Genomic DNA, 21,942 nt, shown 5'->3' with positions numbered 1-21,942 from the left:
TGATGGAAAGTGGCCTAGCAATGACCTCTGCCAACTCCCTCAGCACCCGTGGGTGCATTCCATCCGGACCCATCGATTTACAGATGTCCAGATTGCATAGCTGATCCCTAACCCAATCCTCATCTACCAAAGCAAACTCCTCCTTTGTCCTGACTCCTTCTGGGGCTATAGAAATCCGGAGCCCTCGGGGAGAGTCTGCAGGAGTAAAGACAGAGGCAAAGAAGGCATTCAGCACCTCTGCCTTCTTTATATCCTCTGTCTCCAGGGCACCCACTTCGTTCAGCAGTGGGCCTATATTGCCTCTTGTGTTAGTTTTATTTGCTATGTATTTGAAGAAGCCCTTTCTATTGTCTTTAACCCGACTAGCAAGATTGAGTTCCAAGGAGGCCTTAGCTGTCCTAATTGCCTCCCTACATCCTCTAACAACTGTCCTATATTCCTCCCAAGCGGCAGAAGTTAGGATTCTGCTTAGGCTGGGGCTTCAAAGAGCCACAAAGCCTACACGTCCCGAAACACTGGTTCTGTAAAAGGCATGAAAACAATAGTGCGCCACTGCAGCAACACTGCTCCTTACATAGCTTGCCCATGAGGAACAGCCACGGTGGTGGCGAAGTGAGCTTCACTATTACGCTGTCCTCAAGTGTAGGGTTAGTGTTAGGCTTAGGGTTCAGAGAGCTGCAAAGCCAACAGCTTCGGAGGCATTGAGGCTCCAAAATGCATACCAAGAAGAATATCCCACTGCAACAACACTGCTCTTTACACGTCTTTCTCATCTGGAATACACATGATGCTGAAGCCTCAGTATTGTGTTATAGTCAAGTTTAGGGTTACGGTTAGGGTTAGGGTTAGGGTTAGGGTTCATAGAGACACAAGGCCTACAGGTCCGGAAACACTGTGGCTGCAAAACACATGCCAAGACAAGTCTGGCATTGCTCCTACATTGCTCCTTACATACCTTGCTCATGTGCAATGCACATGGTGCTGGAGACGTGAGCCTCCGTTCCAGGTACCATTCAAGGCAGGCTTTTGGTTCAGAGAGCCAAAATGCCTCACAGTTCCAGAGACATTAAGGCTGCCAAAGGCATGCAAAGATGAGTACGAAACTGCATCAACCCTGCTCCTTACATACCTTCCGCATAGGAAGACACGTGGTGCTGCACACTGCAGCCTAACTAGAACTGTGTCCTAGAGCTTAGCTTTCCGCTTAGGGTTAGTGTTCAATGAGTTACAAAGCCTGAAGTTCCAGCAATACTTGCTCTGGAAAAGTCATTCCAGGGGGAGCAGAGGAAGTCATTAACATTGGCCGCTTCAAAACTTTCTCATCTGGAATAGCGACTGTGCTTGAGCATAGAGCCTCAATACGACGCTGACATAAAGATGAGGGTTAGATATAGACTTCAGAGAGGCACAAAGCCCACAGCTTCAGAGACATTGTGGCTGCCAAAGGCATGCCAAGGCCAGAATGCCACTGAATCAACCCTCCTCCTACTATGCCATACGCATAGGAATAGCCTTGGTGCTGGATACACAACCTAACTATTACGGTGTCACAGAGGTTGGGGTTCCGGCTAGGGTTCAGAGAGTTACAAAAGCTGAAGTTCCAGCAATACTTGGTGTGGAAAAGTCATTCCAGGGGGAACACAGGACATCATTAACATCGGTCGTTTCAAAATTTTCTCATCTGGAAAAGCCACTGTGCTAGAGCCCAGAACCTAAATATGACTTTGACATACAGATTAGGCTTAGAGTTAGGTAGAGGCTTCAGAGAAGCACAGAGCCCACAGCTTCAGAGCCATTGTGGCTGCAAAAGGCACGCCGAGTACGGCACTACATCAACATTGCTCCCTGCACGACTTTCTCAGGTAGAACACTGTACTGGAGACCACAGCATTACGATTATGGTGCCATAGAATCACAGAATCACAGAATCCCAAGGGTTGGAAGGGACCTCAAAAGATCATCTAGTCCAACCCCCCCACAAGAGCAGGGTAACCTACAGTACATCACACAGGAACTTGTCCAGGCGGGCCTTGAATAGCTCCAGTGTAGGAGACTCCACAACCCCCCTGGGCAACCTGTTCCAGTGCTCTGTCACTCTTACAGTAAAGAAGTTCTTCCTGATGTTAACGTGGAACTTCCTATGCTCCAGTTTACACCCATTGCCCCTTGTCCTATCACTGGATATCACTGAAAAAAGCCTAGCTCCATCATCCTGACACCTACCCTTTACATATTTGTAAACATTGATGAGGTCACCCCTCAGTCTCCTCTTCTCCAAGCTAAAGAGACCCAGCTCCCTCAGCCTCTCCTCATAAGGGAGATGTTCCACTCCCTTCATCATCTTTGTGGCTCTGCGCTGGACTCCTTCAAGCAATTCCCTGTCCTTCTTGAACAGAGGGGCCCAGAACTGGACGCAGTATTCCAGATGCGGCCTCACCAAGGCTGAGTAGAGGGGGAGGAGAACCTCTCTTGACCTACTAACCACTCCCTTTCTAATGCACCCCAAGATGCCATTTGCCTTCTTGGCCGCAAGAGCACACTGCTGGCTCATGGTCATCCTCCTATCCACCAGGACCCCCAGGTCCCTTTCCCCTTCGCTACTTTCCAGCAGGTCAACCCCCAACCTGTACTGCTACATGGGGTTGTTCTTCCCCAGATGCAAGACTCTACACTTGCCCTTGTTAAATTTCATCAAGTTTCTCCCCGCCCAACTCTCCAGCCTGTCCAGGTCTCGCTGAATGGCAGCACAGCCTTCTGGTGTGTCAGCCACTCCTCCCAGTTTTGTGTCATCAGCAAACTTGCTGATGGTGCACTCAGTTCCCTCATCCAGGTCATTGATGAAAATATTAAACAGCACCGGTCCCAGCACCGACCCCTGAGGAACTCCACTAGTCACAGCCCTCCAGCTAGATTCTGCGCCATTGACCACAACTCTCTGCCTTCTTCCTTTCAACCAGTTCTCGATCCACCTCACTACTTGATCGTCAAGCCCACACTTCTTTAGCTTATCTATGAGGATGCTGTGGGAGACAGTATCAAATGCCTTACTGAAATCGAGAAAAACTACATCTACCGCTCTACCATCATCCCTCCACCTAGTCACTTCCTCATAGAAGGCTATAAGGTTGGTCATACATGACTTCCCCCTCATAAAACCATCTTGGCTGTTCTTAATGACCCCCTCATCCTTGATATGCCTAGTGATGGAGTCAAGAATAAGTTGTTCCATCACCTTTCCAGGGATGGAGGTAAGGCTGACCGCTCTATAATTACCCGGGTCCTCCTTCTTGCCCTTCTTATAGATTGGTGTGTCCTTTGCCATCCGCCAATCCTCAGGCACCTCGCCCGTTTCCCACGACTTACCAAAGATGATGGAAAGTGGCCTAGCAATGACCTCTGCCAACTCCCTCAGCACCCGTGGGTGCATTCCATCCGGACCCATCGATTTACAGATGTCCAGATTGCATAGCTGATCCCTAACCCAATCCTCATCTACCAAAGCAAACTCCTCCTTTGTCCTGACTCCTTCTGGGGCTATAGAAATCCGGAGCCCTCGGGGAGAGTCTGCAGGAGTAAAGACAGAGGCAAAGAAGGCATTCAGCACCTCTGCCTTCTTTATATCCTCTGTCTCCAGGGCACCCACTTCGTTCAGCAGTGGGCCTATATTGCCTCTTGTGTTAGTTTTATTTGCTATGTATTTGAAGAAGCCCTTTCTATTGTCTTTAACCCGACTAGCAACATTGAGTTCCAAGGAGGCCTTAGCTGTCCTAATTGCCTCCCTACATCCTCTAACAACTGTCCTATATTCCTCCCAAGCGGCAGAAGTTAGGATTCTGCTTAGGCTGGGGCTTCAAAGAGCCACAAAGCCTACACGTCCCCAAACACTGGTTCTGTAAAAGGCATGAAAACAATAGTGCGCCACTGCAGCAACACTGCTCCTTACATAGCTTGCCCATGAGGAACAGCCACGGTGGTGGCGAAGTGAGCTTCACTATTACGCTGTCCTCAAGTGTAGGGTTAGTGTTAGGCTTAGGGTTCAGAGAGCTGCAAAGCCAACAGCTTCAGAGGCATTGAGGCTGCAAAATGCATACCAAGAAGAATATCCCACTGCAACAACACTGCTCTTTACCCATCTTTCTCATCTGGAATACACATGATGCTGAAGCCTCAGTATTGTGTTATAGTCAAGTTTAGGGTTACGGTTAGGGTTAGGGTTAGGGTTAGGGTTCATAGAGACACAAGGCCTACATGTCCGGAAACACTGTGGCTGCAAAACACATGCCAAGACAAGTCTGGCATTGCTCCTACATTGCTCCTTACATACCTTGCTCATGTGCAATGCACATGGTGCTGGAGACGTGAGCCTCCGTTCCAGGTACCATTCAAGGCAGGCTTTTGGTTCAGAGAGCCAAAATGCCTCACAGTTCCAGAGACATTAAGGCTGCCAAAGGCATGCAAAGATGAGTACGAAACTGCATCAACCCTGCTCCTTACATACCTTCCGCATAGGAAGACACGTGGTGCTGCACACTACAGCCTAACTAGAACTGTGTCCTAGAGCTTAGCTTTCCGCTTAGGGTTAGTGTTCAATGAGTTACAAAGCCTGAAGTTCCAGCAATACTTGCTCTGGAAAAGTCATTCCAGGGGGAGCAGAGGAAGTCATTAACATTGGCCGCTTCAAAACTTTCTCATCTGGAATAGCGACTGTGCTTGAGCATAGAGCCTCAATACGACGCTGACATAAAGATGAGGGTTAGATATAGACTTCAGAGAGGCACAAAGCCCACAGCTTCAGAGACATTGTGGCTGCCAAAGGCATGCCAAGGCCAGAATGCCACTGAATCAACCCTCCTCCTACTATGCCATACGCATAGGAATAGCCTTGGTGCTGGATACACAACCTAACTATTACGGTGTCACAGAGGTTGGGGTTCCGGCTAGGGTTCAGAGAGTTACAAAAGCTGAAGTTCCAGCAATACTTGGTGTGGAAAAGTCATTCCAGGGGGAACACAGGACATCATTAACATCGGTCGTTTCAAAATTTTCTCATCTGGAAAAGCCACTGTGCTAGAGCCCAGAACCTAAATATGACTTTGACATACAGATTAGGCTTAGAGTTAGGTAGAGGCTTCAGAGAAGCACAGAGCCCACAGCTTCAGAGCCATTGTGGCTGCAAAAGGCACGCCGAGTACGGCACTACATCAACATTGCTCCCTGCACGACTTTCTCAGGTAGAACACTGTACTGGAGACCACAGCATTACGATTATGGTGCCATAGAATCACAGAATCACAGAATCCCAAGGGTTGGAAGGGACCTCAAAAGATCATCTAGTCCAACCCCCCCACAAGAGCAGGGTAACCTACAGTACATCACACAGGAACTTGTCCAGGCGGGCCTTGAATAGCTCCAGTGTAGGAGACTCCACAACCCCCCTGGGCAACCTGTTCCAGTGCTCTGTCACTCTTACAGTAAAGAAGTTCTTCCTGATGTTAACGTGGAACTTCCTATGCTCCAGTTTACACCCATTGCCCCTTGTCCTATCACTGGATATCACTGAAAAAAGCCTAGCTCCATCATCCTGACACCTACCCTTTACATATTTGTAAACATTGATGAGGTCACCCCTCAGTCTCCTCTTCTCCAAGCTAAAGAGACCCAGCTCCCTCAGCCTCTCCTCATAAGGGAGATGTTCCACTCCCTTCATCATCTTTGTGGCTCTGCGCTGGACTCCTTCAAGCAATTCCCTGTCCTTCTTGAACAGAGGGGCCCAGAACTGGACGCAATATTCCAGATGCGGCCTCACCAAGGCTGAGTAGAGGGGGAGGAGAACCTCTCTTGACCTACTAACCACTCCCTTTCTAATGCACCCCAAGATGCCATTTGCCTTCTTGGCCGCAAGAGCACACTGCTGGCTCATGGTCATCCTCCTATCCACCAGGACCCCCAGGTCCCTTTCCCCTTCGCTACTTTCCAGCAGGTCAACCCCCAACCTGTACTGCTACATGGGGTTGTTCTTCCCCAGATGCAAGACTCTACACTTGCCCTTGTTAAATTTCATCAAGTTTCTCCCCGCCCAACTCTCCAGCCTGTCCAGGTCTCGCTGAATGGCAGCACAGCCTTCTGGTGTGTCAGCCACTCCTCCCAGTTTTGTGTCATCAGCAAACTTGCTGATGGTGCACTCAGTTCCCTCATCCAGGTCATTGATGAAAATATTAAACAGCACCGGTCCCAGCACCGACCCCTGAGGAACTCCACTAGTCACAGCCCTCCAGCTAGATTCTGCGCCATTGACCACAACTCTCTGCCTTCTTCCTTTCAACCAGTTCTCGATCCACCTCACTACTTGATCGTCAAGCCCACACTTCTTTAGCTTATCTATGAGGATGCTGTGGGAGACAGTATCAAATGCCTTACTGAAATCGAGAAAAACTACATCTACCGCTCTACCATCATCCCTCCACCTAGTCACTTCCTCATAGAAGGCTATAAGGTTGGTCATACATGACTTCCCCCTCATAAAACCATCTTGGCTGTTCTTAATGACCCCCTCATCCTTGATATGCCTAGTGATGGAGTCAAGAATAAGTTGTTCCATCACCTTTCCAGGGATGGAGGTAAGGCTGACCGCTCTATAATTACCCGGGTCCTCCTTCTTGCCCTTCTTATAGATTGGTGTGTCCTTTGCCATCCGCCAATCCTCAGGCACCTCGCCCGTTTCCCACGACTTACCAAAGATGATGGAAAGTGGCCTAGCAATGACCTCTGCCAACTCCCTCAGCACCCGTGGGTGCATTCCATCCGGACCCATCGATTTACAGATGTCCAGATTGCATAGCTGATCCCTAACCCAATCCTCATCTACCAGAGCAAACTCCTCCTTTGTCCTGACTCCTTCTGGGGCTATAGAAATCCGGAGCCCTCGGGGAGAGTCTGCAGGAGTAAAGACAGAGGCAAAGAAGGCATTCAGCACCTCTGCCTTCTTTATATCCTCTGTCTCCAGGGCACCCACTTCGTTCAGCAGTGGGCCTATATTGCCTCTTGTGTTAGTTTTATTTGCTATGTATTTGAAGAAGCCCTTTCTATTGTCTTTAACCCGACTAGCAAGATTGAGTTCCAAGGAGGCCTTAGCTGTCCTAATTGCCTCCCTACATCCTCTAACAACTGTCCTATATTCCTCCCAAGCGGCAGAAGTTAGGATTCTGCTTAGGCTGGGGCTTCAAAGAGCCACAAAGCCTACACGTCCCCAAACACTGGTTCTGTAAAAGGCATGAAAACAATAGTGCGCCACTGCAGCAACACTGCTCCTTACATAGCTTGCCCATGAGGAACAGCCACGGTGGTGGCGAAGTGAGCTTCACTATTACGCTGTCCTCAAGTGTAGGGTTAGTGTTAGGCTTAGGGTTCAGAGAGCTGCAAAGCCAACAGCTTCAGAGGCATTGAGGCTGCAAAATGCATACCAAGAAGAATATCCCACTGCAACAACACTGCTCTTTACACGTCTTTCTCATCTGGAATACACATGATGCTGAAGCCTCAGTATTGTGTTATAGTCAAGTTTAGGGTTACGGTTAGGGTTAGGGTTAGGGTTAGGGTTAGGGTTAGGGTTCATAGAGACACAAGGCCTACAGGTCCGGAAACACTGTGGCTGCAAAACACATGCCAAGACAAGTCTGGCATTGCTCCTACATTGCTCCTTACATACCTTGCTCATGTGCAATGCACATGGTGCTGGAGACGTGAGCCTCCGTTCCAGGTACCATTCAAGGCAGGCTTTTGGTTCAGAGAGCCAAAATGCCTCACAGTTCCAGAGACATTAAGGCTGCCAAAGGCATGCAAAGATGAGTACGAAACTGCATCAACCCTGCTCCTTACATACCTTCCGCATAGGAAGACACGTGGTGCTGCACACTACAGCCTAACTAGAACTGTGTCCTAGAGCTTAGCTTTCCGCTTAGGGTTAGTGTTCAATGAGTTACAAAGCCTGAAGTTCCAGCAATACTTGCTCTGGAAAAGTCATTCCAGGGGGAGCAGAGGAAGTCATTAACATTGGCCGCTTCAAAACTTTCTCATCTGGAATAGCGACTGTGCTTGAGCATAGAGCCTCAATACGACGCTGACATAAAGATGAGGGTTAGATATAGACTTCAGAGAGGCACAAAGCCCACAGCTTCAGAGACATTGTGGCTGCCAAAGGCATGCCAAGGCCAGAATGCCTCTGAATCAACCCTCCTCCTACTATGCCATACGCATAGGAATAGCCTTGGTGCTGGATACACAACCTAACTATTACGGTGTCACAGAGGTTGGGGTTCCGGCTAGGGTTCAGAGAGTTACAAAAGCTGAAGTTCCAGCAATACTTGGTGTGGAAAAGTCATTCCAGGGGGAACACAGGACATCATTAACATCGGTCGTTTCAAAATTTTCTCATCTGGAAAAGCCACTGTGCTAGAGCCCAGAACCTAAATATGACTTTGACATACAGATTAGGCTTAGAGTTAGGTAGAGGCTTCAGAGAAGCACAGAGCCCACAGCTTCAGAGCCATTGTGGCTGCAAAAGGCACGCCGAGTACGGCACTACATCAACATTGCTCCCTGCACGACTTTCTCAGGTAGAACACTGTACTGGAGACCACAGCATTACGATTATGGTGCCATAGAATCACAGAATCACAGAATCCCAAGGGTTGGAAGGGACCTCAAAAGATCATCTAGTCCAACCCCCCCACAAGAGCAGGGTAACCTACAGTACATCACAAAGGAACTTGTCCAGGCGGGCCTTGAATAGCTCCAGTGTAGGAGACTCCACAACCCCCCTGGGCAACCTGTTCCAGTGCTCTGTCACTCTTACAGTAAAGAAGTTCTTCCTGATGTTAACGCGGAACTTCCTATGCTCCAGTTTACACCCATTGCCCTTGTCCTATCACTGGATATCACTGAAAAAAGCCTAGCTCCATCATCCTGACACCTACCCTTTACATATTTGTAAACATTGATGAGGTCACCCCTCAGTCTCCTCTTCTCCAAGCTAAAGAGACCCAGCTCCCTCAGCCTCTCCTCATAAGGGAGATGTTCCACTCCCTTCATCATCTTTGTGGCTCTGCGCTGGACTCCTTCAAGCAATTCCCTGTCCTTCTTGAACAGAGGGGCCCAGAACTGGACGCAATATTCCAGATGCGGCCTCACCAAGGCTGAGTAGAGGGGGAGGAGAACCTCTCTTGACCTACTAACCACTCCCTTTCTAATGCACCCCAAGATGCCATTTGCCTTCTTGGCCGCAAGAGCACACTGCTGGCTCATGGTCATCCTCCTTTCCACCAGGACCCCCAGGTCCCTTTCCCCTTCGCTACTTTCCAGCAGGTCAACCCCCAACCTGTACTGCTACATGGGGTTGTTCTTCCCCAGATGCAAGACTCTACACTTGCCCTTGTTAAATTTCATCAAGTTTCTCCCCGCCCAACTCTCCAGCCTGTCCAGGTCTCGCTGAATGGCAGCACAGCCTTCTGGTGTGTCAGCCACTCCTCCCAGTTTTGTGTCATCAGCAAACTTGCTGATGGTGCACTCAGTTCCCTCATCCAGGTCATTGATGAAAATATTAAACAGCACCGGTCCCAGCACCGACCCCTGAGGAACTCCACTAGTCACAGACCTCCAGCTAGATTCTGCGCCATTGACCACAACTCTCTGCCTTCTTCCTTTCAACCAGTTCTCGATCCACCTCACTACTTGATCGTCAAGCCCACACTTCTTTAGCTTATCTATGAGGATGCTGTGGGAGACAGTATCAAATGCCTTACTGAAATCGAGAAAAACTACATCTACCGCTCTACCATCATCCCTCCACCTAGTCACTTCCTCATAGAAGGCTATAAGGTTGGTCATACATGACTTCCCCCTCATAAAACCATCTTGGCTGTTCTTAATGACCCCCTCATCCTTGATATGCCTAGTGATGGAGTCAAGAATAAGTTGTTCCATCACCTTTCCAGGGATGGAGGTAAGGCTGACCGCTCTATAATTACCCGGGTCCTCCTTCTTGCCCTTCTTATAGATTGGTGTGTCCTTTGCCATCCGCCAATCCTCAGGCACCTCGCCCGTTTCCCACGACTTACCAAAGATGATGGAAAGTGGCCTAGCAATGACCTCTGCCAACTCCCTCAGCACCCGTGGGTGCATTCCATCCGGACCCATCGATTTACAGATGTCCAGATTGCATAGCTGATCCCTAACCCAATCCTCATCTACCAAAGCAAACTCCTCCTTTGTCCTGACTCCTTCTGGGGCTATAGAAATCCGGAGCCCTCGGGGAGAGTCTGCAGGAGTAAAGACAGAGGCAAAGAAGGCATTCAGCACCTCTGCCTTCTTTATATCCTCTGTCTCCAGGGCACCCACTTCGTTCAGCAGTGGGCCTATATTGCCTCTTGTGTTAGTTTTATTTGCTATGTATTTGAAGAAGCCCTTTCTATTGTCTTTAACCCGACTAGCAACATTGAGTTCCAAGGAGGCCTTAGCTGTCCTAATTGCCTCCCTACATCCTCTAACAACTGTCCTATATTCCTCCCAAGCGGCAGAAGTTAGGATTCTGCTTAGGCTGGGGCTTCAAAGAGCCACAAAGCCTACACGTCCCCAAACACTGGTTCTGTAAAAGGCATGAAAACAATAGTGCGCCACTGCAGCAACACTGCTCCTTACATAGCTTGCCCATGAGGAACAGCCACGGTGGTGGCGAAGTGAGCTTCACTATTACGCTGTCCTCAAGTGTAGGGTTAGTGTTAGGCTTAGGGTTCAGAGAGCTGCAAAGCCAACAGCTTCAGAGGCATTGAGGCTGCAAAATGCATACCAAGAAGAATATCCCACTGCAACAACACTGCTCTTTACACGTCTTTCTCATCTGGAATACACATGATGCTGAAGCCTCAGTATTGTGTTATAGTCAAGTTTAGGGTTACGGTTAGGGTTAGGGTTAGGGTTAGGGTTAGGGTTAGGGTTAGGGTTCATAGAGACACAAGGCCTACAGGTCCGGAAACACTGTGGCTGCAAAACACATGCCAAGACAAGTCTGGCATTGCTCCTACATTGCTCCTTACATACCTTGCTCATGTGCAATGCACATGGTGCTGGAGACGTGAGCCTCCGTTCCAGGTACCATTCAAGGCAGGCTTTTGGTTCAGAGAGCCAAAATGCCTCACAGTTCCAGAGACATTAAGGCTGCCAAAGGCATGCAAAGATGAGTACGAAACTGCATCAACCCTGCTGCTTACATACCTTCCGCATAGGAAGACACGTGGTGCTGCACACTACAGCCTAACTAGAACTGTGTCCTAGAGCTTAGCTTTCCGCTTAGGGTTAGTGTTCAATGAGTTACAAAGCCTGAAGTTCCAGCAATACTTGCTCTGGAAAAGTCATTCCAGGGGGAGCAGAGGAAGTCATTAACATTGGCCGCTTCAAAACTTTCTCATCTGGAATAGCGACTGTGCTTGAGCATAGAGCCTCAATACGACGCTGACATAAAGATGAGGGTTAGATATAGACTTCAGAGAGGCACAAAGCCCACAGCTTCAGAGACATTGTGGCTGCCAAAGGCATGCCAAGGCCAGAATGCCTCTGAATCAACCCTCCTCCTACTATGCCATACGCATAGGAATAGCCTTGGTGCTGGATACACAACCTAACTATTACGGTGTCACAGAGGTTGGGGTTCCGGCTAGGGTTCAGAGAGTTACAAAAGCTGAAGTTCCAGCAATACTTGGTGTGGAAAAGTCATTCCAGGGGGAACACAGGACATCATTAACATCGGTCGTTTCAAAATTTTCTCATCTGGAAAAGCCACTGTGCTAGAGCCCAGAACCTAAATATGACTTTGACATACAGATTAGGCTTAGAGTTAGGTAGAGGCTTCAGAGAAGCACAGAGCCCACAGCTTCAGAGCCATTGTGGCTGCAAAAGGCACGCCGAGTACGGCACTACATCAACATTGCTCCCTGCACGACTTTCTCAGGTAGAACACTGTACTGGAGACCACAGCATTACGATTATGGTGCCATAGAATCACAGAATCACAGAATCCCAAGGGTTGGAAGGGACCTCAAAAGATCATCTAGTCCAACCCCCCCACAAGAGCAGGGTAACCTACAGTACATCACAAAGGAACTTGTCCAGGCGGGCCTTGAATAGCTCCAGTGTAGGAGACTCCACAACCCCCCTGGGCAACCTGTTCCAGTGCTCTGTCACTCTTACAGTAAAGAAGTTCTTCCTGATGTTAACGCGGAACTTCCTATGCTCCAGTTTACACCCATTGCCCTTGTCCTATCACTGGATATCACTGAAAAAAGCCTAGCTCCATCATCCTGACACCTACCCTTTACATATTTGTAAACATTGATGAGGTCACCCCTCAGTCTCCTCTTCTCCAAGCTAAAGAGACCCAGCTCCCTCAGCCTCTCCTCATAAGGGAGATGTTCCACTCCCTTCATCATCTTTGTGGCTCTGCGCTGGACTCCTTCAAGCAATTCCCTGTCCTTCTTGAACAGAGGGGCCCAGAACTGGACGCAATATTCCAGATGCGGCCTCACCAAGGCTGAGTAGAGGGGGAGGAGAACCTCTCTTGACCTACTAACCACTCCCTTTCTAATGCACCCCAAGATGCCATTTGCCTTCTTGGCCGCAAGAGCACACTGCTGGCTCATGGTCATCCTCCTTTCCACCAGGACCCCCAGGTCCCTTTCCCCTTCGCTACTTTCCAGCAGGTCAACCCCCAACCTGTACTGCTACATGGGGTTGTTCTTCCCCAGATGCAAGACTCTACACTTGCCCTTGTTAAATTTCATCAAGTTTCTCCCCGCCCAACTCTCCAGCCTGTCCAGGTCTCGCTGAATGGCAGCACAGCCTTCTGGTGTGTCAGCCACTCCTCCCAGTTTTGTGTCATCAGCAAACTTGCTGATGGTGCACTCAGTTCCCTCATCCAGGTCATTGATGAAAATATTAAACAGCACCGGTCCCAGCACCGACCCCTGAGGAACTCCACTAGTCACAGCCCTCCAGCTAGATTCTGCGCCATTGACCACAACTCTCTGCCTTCTTCCTTTCAACCAGTTCTCGATCCACCTCACTACTTGATCGTCAAGCCCACACTTCTTTAGCTTATCTATGAGGATGCTGTGGGAGACAGTATCAAATGCCTTACTGAAATCGAGAAAAACTACATCTACCGCTCTACCATCATCCCTCCACCTAGTCACTTCCTCATAGAAGCCTATAAGGTTGGTCATACATGACTTCCCCCTCATAAAACCATCTTGGCTGTTCTTAATGACCCCCTCATCCTTGATATGCCTAGTGATGGAGTCAAGAATAAGTTGTTCCATCACCTTTCCAGGGATGGAGGTAAGGCTGACCGCTCTATAATTACCCGGGTCCTCCTTCTTGCCCTTCTTATAGATTGGTGTGTCCTTTGCCATCCGCCAATCCTCAGGCACCTCGCCCGTTTCCCACGACTTACCAAAGATGATGGAAAGTGGCCTAGCAATGACCTCTGCCAACTCCCTCAGCACCCGTGGGTGCATTCCATCCGGACCCATCGGTTTACAGATGTCCAGATTGCATAGCTGATCCCTAACCCAATCCTCATCTACCAAAGCAAACTCCTCCTTTGTCCTAACTCCTTCTGGGGCTATAGAAATCCGGAGCCCTCGGGGAGAGTCTGCAGGAGTAAAGACAGAGGCAAAGAAGGCATTCAGCACCTCTGCCTTCTTTATATCCTCTGTCTCCAGGGCACCCACTTCGTTCAGCAGTGGGCCTATATTGCCTCTTGTGTTAGTTTTATTTGCTATGTATTTGAAGAAGCCCTTTCTATTGTCTTTAACCCGACTAGCAAGATTGAGTTCCAAGGAGGCCTTAGCTGTCCTAATTGCCTCCCTACATCCTCTAACAACTGTCCTATATTCCTCCCAAGCGGCAGAAGTTAGGATTCTGCTTAGGCTGGGGCTTCAAAGAGCCACAAAGCCTACACGTCCCGAAACACTGGTTCTGTAAAAGGCATGAAAACAATAGTGCGCCACTGCAGCAACACTGCTCCTTACATAGCTTGCCCATGAGGAACAGCCACGGTGGTGGCGAAGTGAGCTTCACTATTACGCTGTCCTCAAGTGTAGGGTTAGTGTTAGGCTTAGGGTTCAGAGAGCTGCAAAGCCAACAGCTTCAGAGGCATTGAGGCTGCAAAATGCATACCAAGAAGAATATCCCACTGCAACAACACTGCTCTTTACACGTCTTTCTCATCTGGAATACACATGATGCTGAAGCCTCAGTATTGTGTTATAGTCAAGTTTAGGGTTACGGTTAGGGTTAGGGTTAGGGTTAGGGTTAGGGTTAGGGTTAGGGTTCATAGAGACACAAGGCCTACAGGTCCGGAAACACTGTGGCTGCAAAACACATGCCAAGACAAGTCTGGCATTGCTCCTACATTGCTCCTTACATACCTTGCTCATGTGCAATGCACATGGTGCTGGAGACGTGAGCCTCCGTTCCAGGTACCATTCAAGGCAGGCTTTTGGTTCAGAGAGCCAAAATGCCTCACAGTTCCAGAGACATTAAGGCTGCCAAAGGCATGCAAAGATGAGTACGAAACTGCATCAACCCTGCTCCTTACATACCTTCCGCATAGGAAGACACGTGGTGCTGCACACTACAGCCTAACTAGAACTGTGTCCTAGAGCTTAGCTTTCCGCTTAGGGTTAGTGTTCAATGAGTTACAAAGCCTGAAGTTCCAGCAATACTTGCTCTGGAAAAGTCATTCCAGGGGGAGCAGAGGAAGTCATTAACATTGGCCGCTTCAAAACTTTCTCATCTGGAATAGCGACTGTGCTTGAGCATAGAGCCTCAATACGACGCTGACATAAAGATGAGGGTTAGATATAGACTTCAGAGAGGCACAAAGCCCACAGCTTCAGAGACATTGTGGCTGCCAAAGGCATGCCAAGGCCAGAATGCCTCTGAATCAACCCTCCTCCTACTATGCCATACGCATAGGAATAGCCTTGGTGCTGGATACACAACCTAACTATTACGGTGTCACAGAGGTTGGGGTTCCGGCTAGGGTTCAGAGAGTTACAAAAGCTGAAGTTCCAGCAATACTTGGTGTGGAAAAGTCATTCCAGGGGGAACACAGGACATCATTAACATCGGTCGTTTCAAAATTTTCTCATCTGGAAAAGCCACTGTGCTAGAGCCCAGAACCTAAATATGACTTTGACATACAGATTAGGCTTAGAGTTAGGTAGAGGCTTCAGAGAAGCACAGAGCCCACAGCTTCAGAGCCATTGTGGCTGCAAAAGGCACGCCGAGTACGGCACTACATCAACATTGCTCCCTGCACGACTTTCTCAGGTAGAACACTGTACTGGAGACCACAGCATTACGATTATGGTGCCATAGAATCACAGAATCACAGAATCCCAAGGGTTGGAAGGGACCTCAAAAGATCATCTAGTCCAACCCCCCCACAAGAGCAGGGTAATCTACAGTACATCACAAAGGAACTTGTCCAGGCGGGCCTTGAATAGCTCCAGTGTAGGAGACTCCACAACCCCCCTGGGCAACCTGTTCCAGTGCTCTGTCACTCTTACAGTAAAGAAGTTCTTCCTGATGTTAACGCGGAACTTCCTATGCTCCAGTTTACACCCATTGCCCTTGTCCTATCACTGGATATCACTGAAAAAAGCCTAGCTCCATCATCCTGACACCTACCCTTTACATATTTGTAAACATTGATGAGGTCACCCCTCAGTCTCCTCTTCTCCAAGCTAAAGAGACCCAGCTCCCTCAGCCTCTCCTCATAAGGGAGATGTTCCACTCCCTTCATCATCTTTGTGGCTCTGCGCTGGACTCCTTCAAGCAATTCCCTGTCCTTCTTGAACAGAGGGGCCCAGAACTGGACGCAATATTCCAGATGCGGCCTCACCAAGGCTGAGTAGAGGGGGAGGAGAACCTCTCTTGACCTACTAACCACTCCCTTTCTAATGCACCCCAAGATGCCATTTGCCTTCTTGGCCGCAAGAGCACACTGCTGGCTCATGGTCATCCTCCTTTCCACCAGGACCCCCAGGTCCCTTTCCCCTTCGCTACTTTCCAGCAGGTCAACCCCCAACCTGTACTGCTACATGGGGTTGTTCTTCCCCAGATGCAAGACTCTACACTTGCCCTTGTTAAATTTCATCAAGTTTCTCCCCGCCCAACTCTCCAGCCTGTCCAGGTCTCGCTGAATGGCAGCACAGCCTTCTGGTGTGTCAGCCACTCCTCCCAGTTTTGTGTCATCAGCAAACTTGCTGATGGTGCACTCAGTTCCCTCATCCAGGTCATTGATGAAAATATTAAACAGCACCGGTCCCAGCACCGACCCCTGAGGAACTCCACTAGTCACAGCCCTCCAGCTAGATTCTGCGCCATTGACCACAACTCTCTGCCTTCTTCCTTTCAACCAGTTCTCGATCCACCTCACTACTTGATCGTCAAGCCCACACTTCTTTAGCTTATCTATGAGGATGCTGTGGGAGACAGTATCAAATGCCTTACTGAAATCGAGAAAAACTACATCTACCGCTCTACCATCATCCCTCCACCTAGTCACTTCCTCATAGAAGCCTATAAGGTTGGTCATACATGACTTCCCCCTCATAAAACCATCTTGGCTGTTCTTAATGACCCCCTCATCCTTGATATGCCTAGTGATGGAGTCAAGAATAAGTTGTTCCATCACCTTTCCAAGGATGGAGGTAAGGCTGACCGCTCTATAATTACCCGGGTCCTCCTTCTTGCCCTTCTTATAGATTGGTGTGTCCTTTGCCATCCGCCAATCCTCAGGCACCTCGCCCGTTTCCCACGACTTACCAAAGATGATGGAAAGTGGCCTAGCAATGAACTCTGCCAACTCCCTCAGCACCCGTGGGTGCATTCCATCCGGACCCATCGATTTACAGATGTCCAGATTGCATAGCTGATCCCTAACCCAATCCTCATCTACCAAAGCAAACTCCTCCTTTGTCCTGACTCCTTCTGGGGCTATAGAAATCCGGAGCCCTCGGGGAGAGTCTGCAGGAGTAAAGACAGAGGCAAAGAAGGCATTCAGCACCTCTGCCTTCTTTATATCCTCTGTCTCCAGGGCACCCACTTCGTTCAGCAGTGGGCCTATATTGCCTCTTGTGTTAGTTTTATTTGCTATGTATTTGAAGAAGCCCTTTCTATTGTCTTTAACCCGACTAGCAAGATTGAGTTCCAAGGAGGCCTTAGCTGTCCTAATTGCCTCCCTACATCCTCTAACAACTGTCCTATATTCCTCCCAAGCGGCAGAAGTTAGGATTCTGCTTAGGCTGGGGCTTCAAAGAGCCACAAAGCCTACACGTCCCGAAACACTGGTTCTGTAAAAGGCATGAAAACAATAGTGCGCCACTGCAGCAACACTGCTCCTTACATAGCTTGCCCATGAGGAACAGCCACGGTGGTGGCGAAGTGAGCTTCACTATTACGCTGTCCTCAAGTGTAGGGTTAGTGTTAGGCTTAGGGTTCAGAGAGCTGCAAAGCCAACAGCTTCAGAGGCATTGAGGCTGCAAAATGCATACCAAGAAGAATATCCCACTGCAACAACACTGCTCTTTACACGTCTTTCTCATCTGGAATACACATGATGCTGAAGCCTCAGTATTGTGTTATAGTCAAGTTTAGGGTTACGGTTAGGGTTAGGGTTAGGGTTAGGGTTAGGGTTAGGGTTAGGGTTCATAGAGACACAAGGCCTACAGGTCCGGAAACACTGTGGCTGCAAAACACATGCCAAGACAAGTCTGGCATTGCTCCTACATTGCTCCTTACATACCTTGCTCATGTGCAATGCACATGGTGCTGGAGACGTGAGCCTCCGTTCCAGGTACCATTCAAGGCAGGCTTTTGGTTCAGAGAGCCAAAATGCCTCACAGTTCCAGAGACATTAAGGCTGCCAAAGGCATGCAAAGATGAGTACGAAACTGCATCAACCCTGCTCCTTACATACCTTCCGCATAGGAAGACACGTGGTGCTGCACACTACAGCCTAACTAGAACTGTGTCCTAGAGCTTAGCTTTCCGCTTAGGGTTAGTGTTCAATGAGTTACAAAGCCTGAAGTTCCAGCAATACTTGCTCTGGAAAAGTCATTCCAGGGGGAGCAGAGGAAGTCATTAACATTGGCCGCTTCAAAACTTTCTCATCTGGAATAGCGACTGTGCTTGAGCATAGAGCCTCAATACGACGCTGACATAAAGATGAGGGTTAGATATAGACTTCAGAGAGGCACAAAGCCCACAGCTTCAGAGACATTGTGGCTGCCAAAGGCATGCCAAGGCCAGAATGCCTCTGAATCAACCCTCCTCCTACTATGCCATACGCATAGGAATAGCCTTGGTGCTGGATACACAACCTAACTATTACGGTGTCACAGAGGTTGGGGTTCCGGCTAGGGTTCAGAGAGTTACAAAAGCTGAAGTTCCAGCAATACTTGGTGTGGAAAAGTCATTCCAGGGGGAACACAGGACATCATTAACATCGGTCGTTTCAAAATTTTCTCATCTGGAAAAGCCACTGTGCTAGAGCCCAGAACCTAAATATGACTTTGACATACAGATTAGGCTTAGAGTTAGGTAGAGGCTTCAGAGAAGCACAGAGCCCACAGCTTCAGAGCCATTGTGGCTGCAAAAGGCACGCCGAGTACGGCACTACATCAACATTGCTCCCTGCACGACTTTCTCAGGTAGAACACTGTACTGGAGACCACAGCATTACGATTATGGTGCCATAGAATCACAGAATCACAGAATCCCAAGGGTTGGAAGGGACCTCAAAAGATCATCTAGTCCAACCCCCCCACAAGAGCAGGGTAATCTACAGTACATCACAAAGGAACTTGTCCAGGCGGGCCTTGAATAGCTCCAGTGTAGGAGACTCCACAACCCCCCTGGGCAACCTGTTCCAGTGCTCTGTCACTCTTACAGTAAAGAAGTTCTTCCTGATGTTAACGCGGAACTTCCTATGCTCCAGTTTACACCCATTGCCCTTGTCCTATCACTGGATATCACTGAAAAAAGCCTAGCTCCATCATCCTGACACCTACCCTTTACATATTTGTAAACATTGATGAGGTCACCCCTCAGTCTCCTCTTCTCCAAGCTAAAGAGACCCAGCTCCCTCAGCCTCTCCTCATAAGGGAGATGTTCCACTCCCTTCATCATCTTTGTGGCTCTGCGCTGGACTCCTTCAAGCAATTCCCTGTCCTTCTTGAACAGAGGGGCCCAGAACTGGACGCAATATTCCAGATGCGGCCTCACCAAGGCTGAGTAGAGGGGGAGGAGAACCTCTCTTGACCTACTAACCACTCCCTTTCTAATGCACCCCAAGATGCCATTTGCCTTCTTGGCCGCAAGAGCACACTGCTGGCTCATGGTCATCCTCCTTTCCACCAGGACCCCCAGGTCCCTTTCCCCTTCGCTACTTTCCAGCAGGTCAACCCCCAACCTGTACTGCTACATGGGGTTGTTCTTCCCCAGATGCAAGACTCTACACTTGCCCTTGTTAAATTTCATCAAGTTTCTCCCCGCCCAACTCTCCAGCCTGTCCAGGTCTCGCTGAATGGCAGCACAGCCTTCTGGTGTGTCAGCCACTCCTCCCAGTTTTGTGTCATCAGCAAACTTGCTGATGGTGCACTCAGTTCCCTCATCCAGGTCATTGATGAAAATATTAAACAGCACCGGTCCCAGCACCGACCCCTGAGGAACTCCACTAGTCACAGCCCTCCAGCTAGATTCTGCGCCATTGACCACAACTCTCTGCCTTCTTCCTTTCAACCAGTTCTCGATCCACCTCACTACTTGATCGTCAAGCCCACACTTCTTTAGCTTATCTATGAGGATGCTGTGGGAGACAGTATCAAATGCCTTACTGAAATCGAGAAAAACTACATCTACCGCTCTACCATCATCCCTCCACCTAGTCACTTCCTCATAGAAGCCTATAAGGTTGGTCATACATGACTTCCCCCTCATAAAACCATCTTGGCTGTTCTTAATGACCCCCTCATCCTTGATATGCCTAGTGATGGAGTCAAGAATAAGTTGTTCCATCACCTTTCCAAGGATGGAGGTAAGGCTGACCGCTCTATAATTACCCGGGTCCTCCTTCTTGCCCTTCTTATAGATTGGTGTGTCCTTTGCCATCCGCCAATCCTCAGGCACCTCGCCCGTTTCCCACGACTTACCAAAGATGATGGAAAGTGGCCTAGCAATGAACTCTGCCAACTCCCTCAGCACCCGTGGGTGCATTCCATCCGGACCCATCGATTTACAGATGTCCAGATTGCATAGCTGATCCCTAACCCAATCCTCATCTACCAAAGCAAACTCCTCCTTTGTCCTGACTCCTTCTGGGGCTATAGAAATCCGGAGCCCTCGGGGAGAGTCTGCAGGAGTAAAGACAGAGGCAAAGAAGGCATTCAGCACCTCTGCCTTCTTTATATCCTCTGTCTCCAGGGCACCCACTTCGTTCAGCAGTGGGCCTATATTGCCTCTTGTGTTAGTTTTATTTGCTATGTATTTGAAGAAGCCCTTTCTATTGTCTTTAACCCGACTAGCAACATTGAGTTCCAAGGAGGCCTTAGCTGTCCTAATTGCCTCCCTACATCCTCTAACAACTGTCCTATATTCCTCCCAAGCGGCAGAAGTTAGGATTCTGCTTAGGCTGGGGCTTCAAAGAGCCACAAAGCCTACACGTCCCGAAACACTGGTTCTGTAAAAGGCATGAAAACAATAGTGCGCCACTGCAGCAACACTGCTCCTTACATAGCTTGCCCATGAGGAACAGCCACGGTGGTGGCGAAGTGAGCTTCACTATTACGCTGTCCTCAAGTGTAGGGTTAGTGTTAGGCTTAGGGTTCAGAGAGCTGCAAAGCCAACAGCTTCAGAGGCATTGAGGCTGCAAAATGCATACCAAGAAGAATATCCCACTGCAACAACACTGCTCTTTACCCATCTTTCTCATCTGGAATACACATGATGCTGAAGCCTCAGTATTGTGTTATAGTCAAGTTTAGGGTTACGGTTAGGGTTAGGGTTAGGGTTAGGGTTAGGGTTCATAGAGACACAAGGCCTACAGGTCCGGAAACACTGTGGCTGTAAAACACATGCCAAGACAAGTCTGGCATTGCTCCTACATTGCTCCTTACATACCTTGCTCATGTGCAATGCACATGGTGCTGGAGACGTGAGCCTCCGTTCCAGGTACCATTCAAGGCAGGCTTTTGGTTCAGAGAGCCAAAATGCCTCACAGTTCCAGAGACATTAAGGCTGCCAAAGGCATGCAAAGATGAGTACGAAACTGCATCAACCCTGCTCCTTACATACCTTCCGCATAGGAAGACACGTGGTGCTGCACACTACAGCCTAACTAGAACTGTGTCCTAGAGCTTAGCTTTCCGCTTTGGGTTAGTGTTCAATGAGTTACAAAGCCTGAAGTTCCAGCAATACTTGCTCTGGAAAAGTCATTCCAGGGGGAGCAGAGGAAGTCATTAACATTGGCCGCTTCAAAACTTTCTCATCTGGAATAGCGACTGTGCTTGAGCATAGAGCCTCAATACGACGCTGACATAAAGATGAGGGTTAGATATAGACTTCAGAGAGGCACAAAGCCCACAGCTTCAGAGACATTGTGGCTGCCAAAGGCATGCCAAGGCCAGAATGCCACTGAATCAACCCTCCTCCTACTATGCCATACGCATAGGAATAGCCTTGGTGCTGGATACACAACCTAACTATTACGGTGTCACAGAGGTTGGGGTTCCGGCTAGGGTTCAGAGAGTTACAAAAGCTGAAGTTCCAGCAATACTTGGTGTGGAAAAGTCATTCCAGGGGGAACACAGGACATCATTAACATCG

Source organism: Lathamus discolor, chromosome 4 (assembly GCF_037157495.1).
Source record: "Lathamus discolor isolate bLatDis1 chromosome 4, bLatDis1.hap1, whole genome shotgun sequence".
NCBI classification, from domain to species: Eukaryota; Metazoa; Chordata; class Aves; order Psittaciformes; family Psittacidae; genus Lathamus; species Lathamus discolor.
The sequence above is the reverse complement of the archived record's forward strand: the minus strand, read 5'-3'. Positions refer to the sequence as shown.